The sequence below is a fragment of the Dipodomys spectabilis genome, unplaced genomic scaffold (genome assembly GCF_019054845.1).
Source record: "Dipodomys spectabilis isolate Male_0828 unplaced genomic scaffold, ASM1905484v1 ptg000210l, whole genome shotgun sequence".
Lineage (NCBI taxonomy): Eukaryota > Metazoa > Chordata > Mammalia > Rodentia > Heteromyidae > Dipodomys > Dipodomys spectabilis.
The window spans coordinates 3,084,659-3,103,155 of NW_024870887.1; positions in this window are offsets into that span (position 1 = coordinate 3,084,659).

Sequence of the window (18,497 nt, forward strand, 5' to 3'; positions counted from 1 at the left end):
ACCCCAGTCCAAGTGCAGGAACTCAACTGATCACAATGATCTTAACATCTTTCTTGTTTCTTTTTTTTTTCTGCCAGTCCTGGGGCTTGCACTCAGGGCCTGGGCCCTGTCCTTGAGATTCTTTTGCTCAAGGCTAGCACTCTACCAGTTGAGCCACAGAACCATTTCTGGCTTTTTGTATATGTGGTATTGAGGAATCAAACCCAGGGCTTCATACATGCTAGGCTTCATACATGCTACCACTCTACCACTAAGCCACATGCCCATCTTTCCTATTTCTATCTTAACTAAGGGCAGTGGTCCAAGATCCCAAAAAGTTGTGGCCACTCTTGGGTATCAGAAGTCCAGTCCAAGCCAGGTACCAGTAGCTCACACTCTTAAACCTTGCCACTCAAAAGGCTGAGATATGAACATCACAGTTCAAAGCCAACCCAGGCAAAGAAATCCCAGATTCTAATCACCAATTAACCAGCAAAAAAAAAAAAAAACACCACCATTAGAGGCATGGTTCACGTGGTAGAATGTCAACTATGATCCAGAAAGCCAGATGATTGCTCAAAGTCTTGAATTCAAGCCTTATCACTGGCACACACACACACACACACACACACACACACACACACACACACACACACACTCCAGTCCAGCTGAAACTTTCTATCTTCAATCCACTTAACACTAATATTCTCTCTGTTCCCACAATGGACCACACTTCAACCCATGAGCAGAAAAAGAAGAGTCAGGTTCTCCCCTCTTCCACCCTCATGTCTAATTCTGGCTGGGGAAGAGGGACACAAAAGACAATTGACCCTCTGTGGGACCAAGCACCAGAAGTTGCCAGCCACTGGAGGACAGATCCTACGCAGGAATCTCCCAGCTCTGTCCCACAGAGGGCAACCAGATGCCTCCACAGCATTGCTCCGCTGCTGCCACAGCCCCCTCTGTCCCCACAACCAGCCTTCTGACACTTTCTAGTGTCCATTTGTCCCTCAGGACACTGGCACATCCTTTCCACACCAGCCACTGGGAGAGCTGACAGCCCCCAGGGAGCCCTGCCACCTCTGCCCCATGTCTGTCGCCTGGGCATGGGCATGGAAAGTGACAAAAGCTCATGTCAAGAGTTGACATGCACCAGGCAAGAGTATGGCCTTGCCCTTCTTACAGGGCCTCTGAGAGACTCAGGAGCCTACTGTCCCTGCATGGTTAGGGGATGAGAACCCCCAATCACCATGATTCCCCCCTCGTCTATCTTAATTATCCAGGTGGGAGAGACCTGAGGACACCTCTCTGTCCTTGGCTATGCATTCCGGTGGTAAATTCCAAGACAAGACAACATACAGTGCCTGTTGCACTTGACACTGGTTCTGGAGCCAGGCCCAGGCTCCTGGTTATGTCAGTGAAAGACTGTATGCCTCTACTGCTGTCTGGTGGGCCACGCTTTTCATGGTACTCCAGTTGACGATGAAGCCCAATTTTACATTCAATCAATCCCTACCCTCTTCCAGCCCCACATGACCCACTGATTTGATAATTCAGCCTTCTGTGCCATTATTTAGACCTTTGATGAAAATATCAAAGAAGACAGGACCCGATAGAAGGCTCTTAATTCAGGCTGACATTTATTCTGGCAGGTTCTTGGTGAACTGTTGCTGGCTCCAGCGACTCACCACTTCCTTTTATCTGAGCTCTAAATTTGTCTGTTTAATCAAAGCCGGCAGGTGGCTCTGTTCCAGTCCCGTTAACACAGCCTCCCTAGTCCCCAGGGTGTTGGGTGACCTGGGCTAGGGATTTGAACTTGCTGAAAATAGCAGGGACTTTCTCACCCAGATCAGCCTTCCGCAACATCCCCACAAGCCATCACCACCTTATCTGGGCTGTTTCAGTTCACTAAGCCTCTGTCCAGCCCGAGCCCCACCCCCACTCCAGCTTCCGCGCTGGACTTGACCCTCCCTTCTCATCCCCTTCCCAGGTCCTCTCTCAGGCAACTGGGCTGACCTTGAACAGAGACCACAAAGGGTTGAAACAGCCATAATCCTACCTGAAACTCAATGGCTGGGTGCTTGGGTATGCAGAACAAAGAATATTTAGGAAATTAGGGCCTGGAATTTGGCTAGGAGTGTTACCAAGTCCTCCTCTCTCTCTCCTGCAAGACAAGGCACCGTTTGTTCCATACAAGGGCAGGAAACTGAGACTCAGAGAAGTCACCTCACTTACCCAAAGTCACCCAACCAATAAGTGGTTGAACCTAAGGCTGTATGGTTCTATCTTCCTGACTGGCCAATACGCTCTCTGCCTTTTGGTGTCACCTGTTTTCTAGCCTCTCAGGTTTGCCCCAACCTCACTCTAGAGCAATTGGGGGCCTTCGATATGGCTCCGTCACCTCTGGAAGAGACGAAAAAGCTAAACCCCAAAGGGTGCAGCAGGTTGAGGAGTGGTGCTGACAGCAGGGAGACCTCGCCTGTGCTCCTGAGACCTCAGCAGCTGGGGATTAGTCTTCCAGATGTGGCACCAGAGATGAGATGGAAACCTCTGCCCTCCACCTCCAGCCCCTCCGTGAACAGCTGGGCTGCCCTGTCTGGGGTCTAAGTAGGGCATGCTGCAGTTGCTGGGAGACAGGAGGGAAGCCAGCCCACTGTGGAGCTGCGGTCAGTGGGAGAGAGTTGAGAGTGGGGGAGAGCACATCCAGCTCCACATCCCCTCTGCACAGGGTGAGGCTCTCTGATGGAGCAGACATCCATTCCTGACATGTGGATCACTTTCCAGGGTTACACAACCACCCTGGCCTAAGCCCTCCAGAGCTGACAAGCTATAGAGACTTCCCTTCCACACCAGAGGGAGGCTTGAACTATATGGTATCCAAACCAGACCAGCCTTCACCATTGGCCAAGGACTGGAGTGGAGAACAGGCCATGGTAACAACAGAGAAACCAAACTGTTATAACAAGAGAGACCCTGAGGAATGGGAGGTGATGGCTTCATGTTTCAGAGGGAATAGGGGGCTGGGAGACAGGTGGGGATGGGCACAGGTAATGGAGTTAGGACCTCAGGGCTCCCTGGAGAGTGATCCTCCCCCCCTCATCAGCCCCAGGGCAGAGCCTTATCTGAGACACACTGCACTGGAAATGCAGTGCATTTTAGCTACTCTAACAGCAGCTAAAAGGATAAGTAAATTGCATGGGTCAAGCGATGTTGCACAGCTGAGCAAAAACAAGGAGCTACAAGTACATGCAGTGATACAATTGGGGATCAGTCGCCATCCTGAATGAGAAGAAGCTAGACAAAACACAGGAGGACACTGAGGATGTGGCTCCATGGTAGAGTGCATAAGGCCCTGGGTTCAATCTCTAGCACCAAACAACAATAACAATCATTTTTAAGAGCATACACTGTAGGATCCCATTTATACAAAGCTTTTAAAAACAAACTTAATCTAGAAAGACAGCCTAGCCATGGCTGCCTTGGGGCTCCAGGGCAGGCAGGAGGAAGCAACACTTTCCAAGTGAGATGAGGCTCTGGAGAGGCAGGTACCACCTGTCCATTCCACTCCAGCCAACAGCCAGGGATCCTCAGAAGGCCCAAGTCTATCTCCTCAGGACACTACTTCCTGTGGCCAACCCCTATCTGGGAGTGGCTTAGAAAGGGAGACTCCCAGAATGCTGGGGCTTATATCCTACAGGCTGGTTCTGCTTCAAACATTAAAACTTTGTGGCAGCTGCTTCTTCTCCCACTCCATTCTGCTTCAAGTAATTCCCCAAAGCTGGCTCCAAATTTCACAAAGGATGCTTCTTTCATTCCCCAAACCTGTGGAGCCAGCCGGCCAGTCACCATCGTGCACACTCTAGAGATGAGGGCTCCACCTGTTAGGCTGGTGGAGTCCCCTAAAACCTCATAGCCAAAACTGGAAGACAGAGATTGGGCTTCTAGACCAGCCTCAAAGGGTCTCCCCTCAAAAACCCATAAGGAGCCAGGCACCAGTGGCTCACACCTGAAATCTTAGCTACTTAGGAGGCTGAGATCTGAGGATCGTGGTTCAAAGCCAGCCCAGGCAGCAAAGTCCCTGAGACTCTTATCTCTAAGAAACTATTCAGAAAAAGCCGCAAGTAGTGTTGTGGCTCAAGTGGTAGAGTGCTAGCCTTGAGCACAAAGAAGCTCAGGGACAGAGCCTAGGACCCAAGTTCAAGCCCCAGGACTGGCAAACAAAACAAAACAAACAAACAAGCAAAAAACCATTCAGAGTGGACCTAGCACAGTGGCTCATGTCTGAATCTCCAGCTACTTGGAAGGCAGAGATCAGATAGGTAGGACAGTTGTCTAGAGGTTCACCCTAGACAAAAATGCAAGACTTTATCCAACAACACAACTAAAGCCAAAACAAAAAAAGGGGTACCGGGGTTAGAAGTGCTCAAGGTAGAGCCTTTGCCTAACAAGAGTGAGTTCAAATCTAGTACTGAAAAAAAAAGATAGATAGATAGATAGATATAAATTTTAAAAAACATATAAGAAACGTGAGCCAGTGGCCCAAGCCTGTAATCCTAGCTACTCAGGAGGCTGAGAGCTGAGGATTGTGATTCAAAGCTAGTCTGGGCAGGAAAGTCTGTGAGACTCTTATCTCCAATTAACCACCAGAAAACTGAAAGTGGCCCTGTGGCTGAAGTGGTAGAGTGCTCGCCTTGAGCTGAGGAGCTCAGGGACAGCACCCAGGCCCAGAGTTCAAGCCCCACAACTGACAAAAAATACAAAATTAAAAATTAAAAAAAAAGATCTTCAGGAAACTTAACAAAAGATTTAGTGAAGAAATTCCCAAAACCTGTGCCCCAGGAGGCCCAGAGGGCTCAGGTGCAAATGCTGTAACACAGAGGAGAAATGCTGTCATTGCACCTGCCAGAAGCCAGGCACCAAGCAAGGCAGGAGTTGCTGTCCCCATTTTCCAGGTGGCACATGGCTTAGGAGAATTGAGTGACTTGCCTAGGTAGGACGGAGCAGAGCCCAGAATGAAAGTACAATGTCCTTCCCTCCCCTCTGCCTCCCTTCACCCATGGCACGGCCAGCACCATGGGCCCTCGGCCAGCTCTCTACTTCAGTGCTGTCCCTGCAGCGGCTACTCGGTCCCCTCATGACATGATGGCCATCCCCAGAGAGGAGAGGCAGCTAACTGATCCCCATCCCCTGCCAAGACCAGCCAGCGAGACCCACTCTGGAGAGCCCCTGGGAAACTGCATTTTAACAGGAATATTCTGGAAGCTTTCATTTAGAGAAATAAAGACTCAGATCCTTCAAGAAATAGATACTGACTTCAAGAAAGGCTTTGGGTCTATTTTAGAGAAAAAAATAATTGCCACTCCCGTCTACCAGGAATAAAGCAAGCCATGGAATCCGGAAGAGACCCCTACAAATAGCACCACCTCAGTAGAGAATAAACCACCTCTTTTATAGGAAAATAAGGTGTTCCTTCCTCAGGCACCGCCCCCCCTCCCCCCCCCCCACACTGTGCTTAGCTAGAGAGAGGAGAGGGAAGAAGTCAGAGGCTCTCAGCTGACGCCTCACCCACACAGCAGGCCTGAACATCTTACTCTTCCCTCAGGCAAGGGCACACAGACTCATCTTTCTGCCTGACTCCTCTAGGCTAAAGCTGAGTGGAGAAGAGGTCATTTTGCCCAAAGTCACTAAGCACCCTACATTAACAGCCCTAGAGGTTTCCAACAGTTTCAGATTCAGGCTTTGGCCCAAAAATTTCTTTAAAAGGCCATCCTCCTTCCTTATTCCATAGCATTTTCTGTTTTATAGCATTTAAACAGAACTGCTTTTAAGCTAAGATATGCACTACTTTCCTGACATGTCCCTATAAAAAGAAAAATCTGGGGAACATCTACATCGCCAGCCAGGGACTTGCTCTGGAGACCTGAGCAGCGTAAGAAGCTGCTGGCCCCAGTCTGGGATTCCTCTTCCCAGAAGCCCTCGGCCTTCCTTCCCTGTGAGCTGTGGGCATCAATCCCCTGGAAGGGACATCCTCATGATTTAGAAGCACGACAGCTATATTACAGTGTCCAGAACAAAAACTACTAACGAACTACATATTTGACAGTTAACCCCATAAAGTAGCTATAACTGTTACACACATTTTACAGATGGAAAACAAAGGTTCCATGAGGCCAACAAATCTCCACATCATCTCTGATTCCATAGCCCATGCCCCTCCAGGCTCTTGGTCTCCCCCATGGAAGACATCGAAGCTGGCACAGACTCTGAAGCCAACCACCAGGCCTGGTGACTACCCAACCTCCTAAGTGGGACCTTCCTGCCATCTTGATGGAGGGTACTTGACAGTGTTCTCCCGCTTCTCACCCCTAGAAAAGCTGAACCCTCAACATTGTTTGGGGTTTTTTTGCATCTCTCTGAGCCCCTCACCTTCTAATGTCCAGGGTACGGCCATCCCTAGGGAGTTGTTTCCTAGCGTTAAGTTTCCCTCAGGTGACCCACAATCAACTGTTAAAGCTGGTTGGGCCTCAGCAGCATCTCCTCTACACACAGGATCAGCGCGCCATCTAGTGGCTGCAGTGAACCTCATTGTGGCCAACTGCAGGATCAAGCCAGAGATCTGGAAGACTCAGAACAAGTGATGTAACTGAGGTTGTGAGAAGTGAAGTGGCCAACCTAAGTAGAATCCAATCTCCAGGGCCAAACACAACCCAGCTCTTAGGTAGCAGGACCATGCTTCCTTAAAGCCCCTGGTTCTGGAGAAGCTGCTTATCTAGAGCCAGCTGCTGATTCTGGTAGCTGTAACATGAGGAAAATGTCCCATTTCACAGGGAGCCCATCTTCCTGGCCCTGCACCCTCTATTCTGTTTCTCATCTTGAATGGGTACATTTGTACATACTATAAAGTATAAGAGATGCAAAAAAACATGCAGTGAAAGTAAGTCTCTCTCATCCCCAGCCCTCCACCACCCAATTAGCAGTGTTTTCACATCCAGCCAGATTTTGTGTATTTACAAGTGTATACAAGTACTTTTTTTTTTTTTTTTTTTTTTTTGGGTCTGGTCGTGGGGCCTGAATTCTGGGCCTGGGTGCTGTCCCTCAGCTCTTCAGCTCAAGGCTAGTGCTCTACCACTTGAGCCACAGCGCCACTTCCAGCTTTTTTTTCCTTTTTGCTTATGTGGTGCTGAGGAATCAAACCCAGGGCCTCAAGCATGCAAGGCAAGCGCTCTACCACTGAGCCACCTTCCCAGCCCCTATACAAGTACTTTTTATACGTATGATAGCATCTTAACATCCTATCAAGGACATCACTGTACATCGGCCCATGAAGAATCTCCCCATCCCTTTGTTAAGAGACACTGTACCCCCCCAGCCTCCTGATGTGGCCATATATGGAGGGGCCATCATTTATTTGATCACTCTCTTACTGATGACTGTTGGTCCCCAATGTTTTAAGTGGACAGTGTGTGGTTCCCAATATCCATTGCTATAACAAGCATTTGTTGGAACACATATCAGAATGAATTCCCAGAAGTGAACTTGCTGGGAATACCAGTTCGAATTCACTTTGGTCTTATATGCCAGAAAACTCAACATAAGTTTCAATATGAAGGGCCTAGCCAGACACCAGTGGCTAATGCCTGTAATTCTAGCTACTCAGGAGACTGAGATATGAGGATCAAGGTTCAAAACCAATCTGGGATGGCGGGGTGCAGTGACTCACACCTATAATCCTAGATACTCAGAAAGCTGAGATTTGAGCATTTACGATCGAAGGCAGCCCAGGCAGAAAAGTCCTTGAGCCTTATCTCCAATAAACTACTCAGCAAAGGCCAGAAGTGGCTCTGTGGTTCAAGTGGTAGAGCACTAGCCTTGAGCAAAAGAAGCTCTCAGGAATAGTACCCAGGCCCTGAATTGAAGCCCCAGAACTGGCGCAATACCTCCAACACACACCACACACACATACCACACAAAGCTGGGTAGGGAAGTGGGAAACTCTTATCTGCAATTAACCATCAAACAGCCAGAAGTGGAGTTGTGGCTCAAGTAGTACAGGACTAGTCGAGTAAAAAAGCTTACAGATAGTACCTAGGCCCTGAATTTTGGCCCTCAGTACTGGTGCACACACATATACATACATATATATATATACATTATATATGCATACGTATGCATATATATACACACACATATATATGTGGCCTGATTATCTCATGTTAAACAAGTCTAGCAGCAGATAGTGCAGAGGCACACAACAGCTCCATGCTAGGGTGTGCACATGTAAGTTTTGTAGATATTACCAGATCACTCTCCTCATAAAGTTGTACTGTCTCAATCTCCACCATGAGTGCACACAGTCCCACAGACAGCACTGTCATACTTTAACATTGCTCATTTAGACAAGTAAAATGATGTTCGTTGTACATTTAATTTGCATTTTTCTTATTATAAGCAATGCTGAGCGTCTTTTCATGGGCCTAAGAAGTCCTTTCTTTTCCACAAATTGTCCAGTTATATGCCCTAGCTTTTCTCCTTTTGTGTTTATTTTTTGTATCGGGGTATGGTTAGTTTTACTAAGGCATACCATAAATTTTCCCATAAACACTGTACAACTCATAGTTTCAATATATTTACAGGCTTGTATAATAATTGCTGTTTTAAACTAAGTAAGTAAAACTGGATTCAAATAAATAAATACAGAGTCAAACAGCTCACAAGTCACCACTATTATCTCATTTTGTTTGTGAGTGCTGAGGATAAACATGCTTGCATATGCTAGACCAGTGTTCTACCACTGAACTACATTCCCAGCCACTGTTTGTTTTGTAGAAGTGATGGTGCTTTTGTTTTGTTGCATGTTGATTGGCTGGTTTGGTTTGGGTTGGGTTGGTTGGATGTTTATTCTGAGGCTAAGTTTCTTAGGCAACCCAGGCTGGCTTTGAACTCACACTTCTGCTCCAACCTTCCAAGTGTTAAGATTCCAGGTATATATAACTATACCAGGCTACAAGTTACTTGTTGTTGACCTGGACAAGTCACTTGCCTGCTTGGCCTGTAACAAGGACTTAAGAGATTGCTTTTGCTAAACAAACTGATTCTTCATGCCCAACAGGTAACTAAAAGTAAGAGAAAAGCTTGAATCTATATCTGCCTTCATTTTCCACCTGTCTCCTTTGTTCCTGAAGGCACCCTGAATTCCAAGAACAATAGGTCTGATGGGTAAATAGCTCGTGACAAGAGCAATCACAACTTTCTTACTGAGAACAAAGTTCCTCGACTAATCCTGAGATAATGACCTACAAGGCCACCTCTAGACTGAGACTTATTGACTCTGAATTCTTGCCTCTCCTTTCCCTGTATTAGAATCTGGGAGTTCATTTCAGTTCCCTCAAGGCAGAGCTGAGGACCCAAATCCCCTTCTCTTACTGGTGTAATTATACTGATTAAAGTTCTTTTTCTGTTCTGGGGGGTGAATGACCAAATTTGGAAACTTGATTTGTTGGGTTGGCAAACTGAGAAATGACATGTAGAATGCCTAAGGAAATTTTAATTTCAGATCAATAACAGATAATCTTTTACTATGATTATGTCCCAAGCAGCATTAGAGACATTCTTACATAGCCATGTGCTGCAAAATGAGTAACTTCACAGTCCCCACAAGGGACTGAAGAGTATATAGCCTAGGAACAGATATTTCCAAGTGCTCTTATAACCATCTTAATTTGTGTACACATGTAACTAAAGTTCTAGGCCCCAGGCCCAATTCCAGGGTTTCAAGTCCAGCCACTCCCCTCAAAATGCCAAATAAAGAGACAGGTAGTGATGAAGGGCAGAAAAAGGAGATTTACTCATTTACAACAAGCACACTATAGGGAAAGGCAAAGTGAACACTTCAGCCTATCTTTATGGTATAGACTTGAGCTTTAGAGATTACATTGTTATTTGTTGTTCTTTGGGAGTCAGTACTGGCTGTGCTAAGCTTTTGGCTTTCAGCTGGTACTCTACCACTTGAGCCACACCTCCACTTCTGATTTTTGTTGCAGCATAGAGTCTTTTCTGCCCAGGTTGGCTTCAAGCTGCAAGCCTCCTGAGTAACTAGGATTAAAGTCTTGAGCCACCAGCTCCCAGCTGAGTTAAGTTTTAAACAGAGAAGACTTGGGAGCAGGTTACAAATAACTGTTAATGATTATTAAGCAGCCCTGGCCACAGGTGTGGTCCAATAGGTTAGGTGGCTCTTTATTTCAGGATTGGTCAGGTAGGGTTTTGTTACCATAAGAAAGGCCCTGTTGCCTGGCAGAGAAAAGCTTAATCTCCTCACAGGATGTTTACCCATCAGCTCTGACCTTCCTAGGTTCCAAGGTGGCTGCAGATAACTGATGTAAAGGATGGTTCAGGGCAAAGAACATAAACACAAAATGGAGAGAGAGATGGCTAGCTTTGATCCTGCTTTTAGTGACCTTTGGACATTTGCAGGCCCAAATAAGTTTGTGCTTTCCAGCAAAAGCAGCTTCTACTCCCTGTTCCCAAGCAGTCTAGGACATGTGCACAATGACAAGCTAACCTAATAACACAGATCTCAGAATGTGTCCCTGTTATTTAAGTGGCATGAGACTGTCTTCTAAAAATGATTCCTTATCTGAAATAGATTTAACTGGGAGACTTCATTCTATCTGGATCTACCTCCATCCTTCTCCCAGAGATTCGAGCCAAACACTAACTTCTAGAAACCAATGACTTACCCCATAGCTAGTGGTCAGCTCTGATTAAGAAGGGAGGGGATGTGAGGTTGAGGAATAGAGAAGATAAGAAAAAAAAAAATTAAGAAAAGGTTTGAGAATCAAACCTGAAGCTGGAAGGAACAGGTGACTCCTAATCTAATCATCTATGGTCACCATAGAAACCAGCTGGAAAGTCAGCCTGGAGGAGCTGGATGAGCCAGTGTTCATGCCTCTCTGCTTGGGTACAGTCCCCACTCCCTTCCTCCATGACCTCCCCAGGCCTGGTTTGCTTGTCTCAATTTCTCTCTCAGGACCTATCCCAGACCCTTTCCTCCCAAGCCTCTTGCCCCCGTGTGCAGCCAAAACCTTGGATGGCTGTCCTCCAGTGTCATCCTATGGGGGGAGAAGAGAGACAGGCAGGACACCCAGTCCTAGCCTGACAGAGGTCACAGTCTAACCATTAGACAGGCTAGCCATGAAAGAAAAATGGCCCAAGGTTATGCAGCAAAAAGTTACTGAAAACCTCAAGGCTAACATGGCCTGTTTGTACACAGATCCCTGTCCTTCCCAGAGCACAGTAATTCTCTTAATCCCGACTGTGATTAAATTAATTGAGAAAATGTTCAGTCCTTCAGACAAGCCACAGGCAGCCAGCTTTGAATACAAAAGCAGGATTTGCACTAAGCATTTTATTTGACTCTAGAAATTAGAGGCTTTTGAAAGGTAGCAAGCAAATTGGTTCAAAACATGGCTGACTTTGGAAGACCAGGCCAGAAGACTGGATTCAGTTTATGCAAAGCAAGAAAAGTACTCTGAAAGGCACAGCCTGGGATCTCTGTACTTCCAGCTGGTGGACAGGCCCTGATCTTCTAGCAGCTGTTTTGATTCTCTCTTGCAGTACCCTTTGACATCTCTCTTCCCCTCCATACATAGAAATATGGTTTCCATTTTACAGATAGGAAAGTGAACCTTTCAGTGCTTGAATGATCAAATGCAAGTCACTTCTGTGAGGTCTGCCCAGGAGAACAGCCCCTCCCCCCTTCCTCTTCACCTGCCTGAAATCAGTGATCACCTGTCAATCACCTGACTGTGAGTCAGCAAAGGATCCCAGGCTCTGGAGTCACTTCCTCATTCACTGAGGTCATTTCCTGAACCACCCTGGACTGGCTTCCCTCAGACAGTGAGAGGTTCGCCAGGCTTCACTTCCACATCCACTCTGGGTCTGCCTCCTGCTTCTCCCTATATAATCCATCTCAACATGAATCCTGCTCTTTCTCTCACTCCAAGTAGTAGATCTAGACTGAAGCCCATCTAGCCTCCTTCCTTAGTCAGGGATAATTCACATCTATGTCATTCCACACCTGAAGATTTTGTCTCTTACACAAAAAATAAGGAAGCCCTTGTTTTGAACTGAACTCCTGCAATAAACTGTAACAGATCAAGCCTGACAAGATCAAAATGGAGTCACCAACTGGACACTGGTGATCCACACTGTATTTCCAGGTATTCAAGAGGTTGAGATCTGAGGATCACTATTCAAAGCCAAACTGGGCAGGAAAATCTGTGAGACTCTTATCTCCAATTAACCAGCAAAAAGCCAGAAATGAAAGTATAGGCACCAGCTTTGAGGAAGAAGAAGGAGGAGGAAGAAGAAGAGGAGGAGGAGGAGGAGGAAAGAAAGAGAGAAAGAAAGAAAGAGAGAGAGAGAGAAGGAAGGAAGGAAAGAAAGAGAGAAAAGCAAACAAGCAAGCTAAAGGACAGTGCCAGGCCCTGAGTTCAGGCCTCAGTACTGGCACAAAACAAGATAAAACTCATTCTAATATTGGCACATCTTCATTGCAAAGTGTGATTAGTCCCTTATACAAAGGAAGAGGCCAGGTATGAGGAATATAGCTCAATGGTAGAGCTCTTGTCTAAAGTCTATGAACCCCTGAGTTCCCTTATCAACACCTCAAAAAGCAAGTAGGGAGCCCAGTACCAGCACTAAAAAAAGTATTAAAAATAAATTTTTAAATTTTTAAATAGGCACTCATGCTAAATGACACATAGTCAAATGGAAGCAGATAGAGCTCTAAACAAAGCATGTTTCTCTGAAAAAAGGAGATTCCAGTCTACAGAATCAGCAAAACAAGCCCCTTCTTCTACCTTTACCACAATAAAAGTAAACTGAAGACAACCAGGTGTTTCCTAGTCTGTTTCCTTTTCCCTATTTGACAAAATGCACTCTTCTGTTACATCTGTAGGAATCAGAGCCAACTAGATCTATAGCTAAAGCTGTTGTGGTATACCCTTTAAACAGGGTACGTGAAACAAATCCTATCTTTTCCCAGTGTCCCATCCCAGTGCAGGGTTACGTGAAAAGGCCACCCCTAACTCTTAGTAACTATCCTTGCTTGGCTAAAAAATGTGCTAAACCTACTCTCTTTTGTAACTCGGAACTTCAGACAAGTTGTTGGCTTATTCAGCTTTCATCTGTGAAACCTAAGCAATTATAAGACTGGTCCCTTATAAACAAGGCAAGGTTCACCCCCTTTGGTGGGGGGAAAACTGGGGTGGGAGCAGTGTTAAGGGCCAGTTGGATATCATGACATCATTCAGGGACCATACAGGTAGAAGGGCCAAGAGAAGCTGAGGAAAAGCATACATGTCTGTCCCATCATTTACCAAATGATTTCTTAGGCCTTATATGGCCCATGGGCCAGATGTTTTCCACCCCTGTAAGGCTCAGAATTGAAGGAAGAGTGATCCTGTTCCTAGATACTAAAGTCCTCACTGGCTTCCCTGGGCAGTGTTCTTAAGGATGTCATCTCTTTCCAGGCATCTAGGACAGTAGATCTCCTAAGTTAAAGATTAATAACTACTATTGGGGATATAACTAATTGGTGGATTGAAAGAAGGGAGGGAGGGAAGGAAAAGGAAGAAAGGAAGGAAGGAAAGGAAGGAGGGTGGGAGAAGAAGAGAAAGAAGGGCTAGTTTGTAGATATGTTATTTATTTCAAAACATCAGGTCTTCTAAAAGTTATGAGGCAAATATGTAATTCAATGTACAAATTGAGTTTAATTCCTGAATTTCATCAAGCAATCTGATGGATTTTGCAAAGCCCATATGTAAACATACCTACTCTGGTTTTTCTCAGAATTTCTGTCACTGGAAGCCCTAGTTTTGGCCCCAGCCTCACAGCTACCTGTGGGCAATAAGGGCAATCCTTGCTTTCACCTGCTGAGACTCAGAGTGAGGGCTACCCAGCCATTCCCATAGTGTCCATGTGGCATGTGATACCTCAACTTCTCTGGAGCAATACTGCTCTCCCCCATCAAGTTCCTTCGCAAATCTCCCCTGAACTCCAGTTTCACAGAGCTAAAACCTTTGTATGATTGCCCACAACTGTGTTCTGGGCATTTAGTAGAAGAGCTTTCAATGGTAAATTTGTACCTTTGAAAGCTCACAAGCATCTTTCAAGGATGAGAACTATCAACAGAATAAGTCTCTAGGGGAGGGAAGTGATGGTAGGGGGAAAATAAAGGAGGAGTAACAATGCTTGCTATGTAACTGTAACCCCTCTGTACAACATTTTTACAATTAAAAAAATTTTTTTAAAGAATAAGTCTCTAAGTAAGACTCAATGGGAGGACAAATCTGAACTTTCCTGATTGCCAGCCAACAAACACAGAAGGCCTTGGGCTGGGAAGTTGGCTCAGTGGCAGAGCGCTTGCCTTGCATGCCTAAGGCCCTGGGTTCGATTCCTCAGCACCACATACGCAAAAAGAAAAAAGCCGGAAGTGGTGCTGTGGCTCAAGTGGTAGAGCGCTAGCCTTGAGCTGAAGAGCTGAGGGACAGCGCCCAGACCCAGAGTTCAGGCCCCACGACCGGATCCAAAAAAAAAACAAAACAAACACAGAAGGCCTTGTATCCTTTATAGAAATTTTTTTTTTTTTTTTTTTTTGGTCCGATCGTGGGGCCTGAACTCTGGGCCTGGGCGCTGTCCCTCAGCTCTTCAGCTCAAGGCTAGCGCTCTACCACTTGAGCCACAGTGCCACTTCCGGCTTTTTACTTTTTGCTTATGTGGTGCTGAGGAATCAGGCATGCAAGGCAAGCGCTCTACCACTGAGCCACCTTCCCAGCCCCTATAAACAATCTTTAGAAGTGTTTACTTCTTTGACTCTGAGCCCTTGTGCTTCCCCCTTAGTTACTTTCTTCGAGTTAGCTTTAAAAAGCACTAATCCTGGAGGTCATGCAGATAAGCTTTATGTTATAAGCTTCCCACTAGCTCTGATGCTAGGTAGCATCTCTGATGTATGGCTTATACTGTAACAGCTGCCTAGGTTATTTTTTCAAGCACTAGATGGCCATTTTTGTTGAATCTGCCAACTCTTTGCTTGGACCCACACGGGTGTCCAATGTGACTTGGTGAGGTCAGAAGGCCAAAATATCTACCTTCAGATCTTGCTAACATCACATCAACAATGTTTGAACATACATCCAATGAAGAACTATGACATTTGATAACACATGTGTGCTCCAATGACCTTTGCTCACCCCAGACCAACTTTTCTTTCTTTTTGGTGGTACTGGGATTTGAACTTGCACTTTAACCATAGCTCCAGCCCTTTTTGTCTTAGTTAATTCTTTGAATAGAGCCTCACGATTTTGCCCAAGCAAGCTTGCACCTTGATCCTCCAATTTATAACTTCTATCTGGCTGGGATGACAGGGGCAATGCCACCATGCCCAGCTTAGTGACTGAAATGTATCTCACTACTTTGGCAGGCCTTCAGATCAAATCTGGCTTTTTCTCTTTGCTACCCTCAAACTTCAATCTTTGCAATCTTTACAGGTATAAACCATGCCTCCTCTGCTTTTTTTTCAGCCCTGGGCTTGAACTTATGGCCTGGGCGCTGTCCCTGAGCTTTTGTGCTCAATGGCACTTTTTTTTGGTGCACTCTGCCACTTTGAGCCACAGCACCACTTCTGGCTTTCTGGTTGCTAATTGGAGATAAGAGTCTCATAGCCAAGGCTGGCTCAGTGGTAGAGTGCTTGCCTTGTATGCATGAGGCCCTGGGTTTGATTCCTTAGCACCACATGAGCAGAAAAGGCCAGAATTGGTGCTGTGGTTCAAGTAGTAGAGTGCTAGCCTTGAGCTGAAGAGCTGAGAGACAGTGCCCAGGCCCAGAGTTCAGGCCCCACAACAGACAAAAAAAAAGTCATAGCCTTTCCTGCCTGGGCTTTGATGCTCAGATCTCAGCTTCCTGCGTAGCTAGGATTACGAGTGTTAGCCACCAGTGACTAGCCCTTCTCCACTTCTTTATCCCACAGATATCCACAAGCTCAATCCTTGGAAAGACCAAGTTAAGACTTGGATCTCCTTCTTCCATTATTGGCCACTTTGCAAATAAATTCTTTGTCTCTCTTGAAAAACTCATTGTTTCAGTGCTGGGCATACTGTGTGTAAGTAAAACAGGCCTGGTTCAGTAATAGGGCTGCCATGAAAACTGAGACACAAAGGTCAAGCTGCAGGCACAGACCCAACACAACTGGCCATCCAGTCCAAGCTAGTTATAATTATCACTGTCACTCCCTTGCTGCCTGTCTCCTTGAGGAATCCATTCCTTCACCCAAATCCCTCTGCCTCTCACAGGCTCTAGCATGGCCACGTGGTGAATGACATGCTCACCCCCTTCTCCATTGAATCCTGAACTCCTTGAGGACAATGACCTTGTCTGGCTATTCCTGGGGGCCCCATACCTAGCTCCCGGCCTTATACTTAGTGGGCACCATGTGTACTTGTCAATAAATCGTCCTGTGTGCCAGACTCCAGACAGTTGTTTGATGAATGGTTAGAACATCATGTTAAATTAAAATTCATTTTATGATGTGGTTATAAAGACAGACAGAGACTGTGCTGATACTGACATCATGTCGGGCTGGTGACACCAATAATATTAGTAATGTTTACTTCAAGACAATACCCTTGGCCTGGACACATGTAGGAAAATGACCCAGAGCCCCACTGAGTGAGTCACTGGGGTCTAAGGGAACTATTTCCCACAGGGAGGGAGCTATCACCTGGTGTGGCTCCTCCAGCCATCCATTGTCTTGAATTTCAGTAAATTTCTGGCCATCTTTGAGATCATACAAAACTAAGGTACTGTAGGGAACAAGGTCATGAAACCTCTTCTGGGTCTCCTATTCCCTGTTGACTGAAAAAAAAAATGCAAGCTTCAGGGAAAGAAAGTTCTAGAATGAGCTACCCATCTTAGATACCATTCACACTTAAGCCATGCCTCTGTGCCATTGAACATACCATTCCTTCCTAAAGGAAAGTTCTTCCCCTAGATAGTGGCCTCCTACTAAGACCCTACTTAGAATACGTTCTCATGGAGTCTTTCCACAATAAAGAGGTCTTGGTGAAATCTCTTGGGGGGGGGGGGTCTCATTCTACATTAGTCATATTCACAAGTTCAAGGCAGTCGTAGGAGAAGCAGGAAGAAGTAGTAGTCAGGTCTGATCTCTGTACCTCCAGTAACAAGATTGCAGAAGCAGAGGAAATGTGTGAGCAGGGTCAAAGCAGCTCCCCAAAGGGTCTAACCTCTGGTATGACAGGGCCTGGGTACCGACTGGAGTTCTAGAGAAGAGGAAAGCAGGCAGCTGTGAGAATCAGGAGTAGGATTATAAATCCTATGCAAAGAGTCTAGAGCTAGTCTTTGCCTCGAAGCCTCTGAGTAGCAACAGAAGTTCCACAAAGGAGCACTGGGGAAGATCTGAGGCAGGGACTGGGTCCAAAGTCCACTGTACTAGATTTCACAGATTGAAGAATCTGAACCCTCCAGTCTACTCATAAGCTTGATCTTAAGCAAATCCCTCAGTTTTGCTATAAAGTAGCCTCCCTGGCAACTAGAACCAGATTTCTATACCAATTTGCTGAAAAATGTGAGCAATTCAGTAGTGTAGGGTACCTAGGTACAACTCCTTGGTCTCTGGGGAATTCCCTGGGGACCCTGGAAAGAGATTCTAAGACTGAATGTTTCCCCATCAAAACTAGTCTCAGACATCATTCAGCAACCTCTCACAAGGCTCTCACAAAGCCAGGCACCAGTGGCCCACACCTGTAATCCTTGCTATTCAGTGGCTGAGATCTCATGATCACCATTGGAAGGCAGCCCAGGCTGGCTTTTTATGCATTTACTTTATTGTTATTATAGTGGTGATGTACAGAGGGATTACAACTACATGAGTCAGGTAATGAGTATGCTTCCTTTCATACAGTGTGTTCTGTTCCCTCATTCTCTCCCAGTCCCTTCTTCCTATCTCCACCCACAAGTTGTATAGTTCACTTTCATCAGTGTCCAGTGAGCTCCACTGCTGAGCTTTTTCACCCTTTTTCTCTTGAGTTCTGTAACCTTCCCCCAACCCTTCTGAACATGTACTGTTGAATACAATATACACAATGTAAAGAAGACAAAATTATCAAAAATTAAAAACTAAGAAAACAGGGTGGGGGAAGAGGTCTCTGTTTTCCCTATCTTGGAGCTTGTTTTAGTATGTATATTTTTAATATAAATACGAACAGGCACTTGGGCACTTTGCCTTTGCGTTTCTTTCCTAAGAATATACTCTTTTGGCCTCACTGTATCTAGAATTCTGTACAATTTATCATATCCCAGTTTATTTTGGATCTAATTTCCGCCTATCAGAGAGAACATGCGCTGTTTGTCTCTCTGAACTTGGCTTACCTCACTTAATGTGATTTGTTCTAGTTCTATCCATTTCCCTGCAAATGACATTATTTTATTACTTCTAAGAGCTG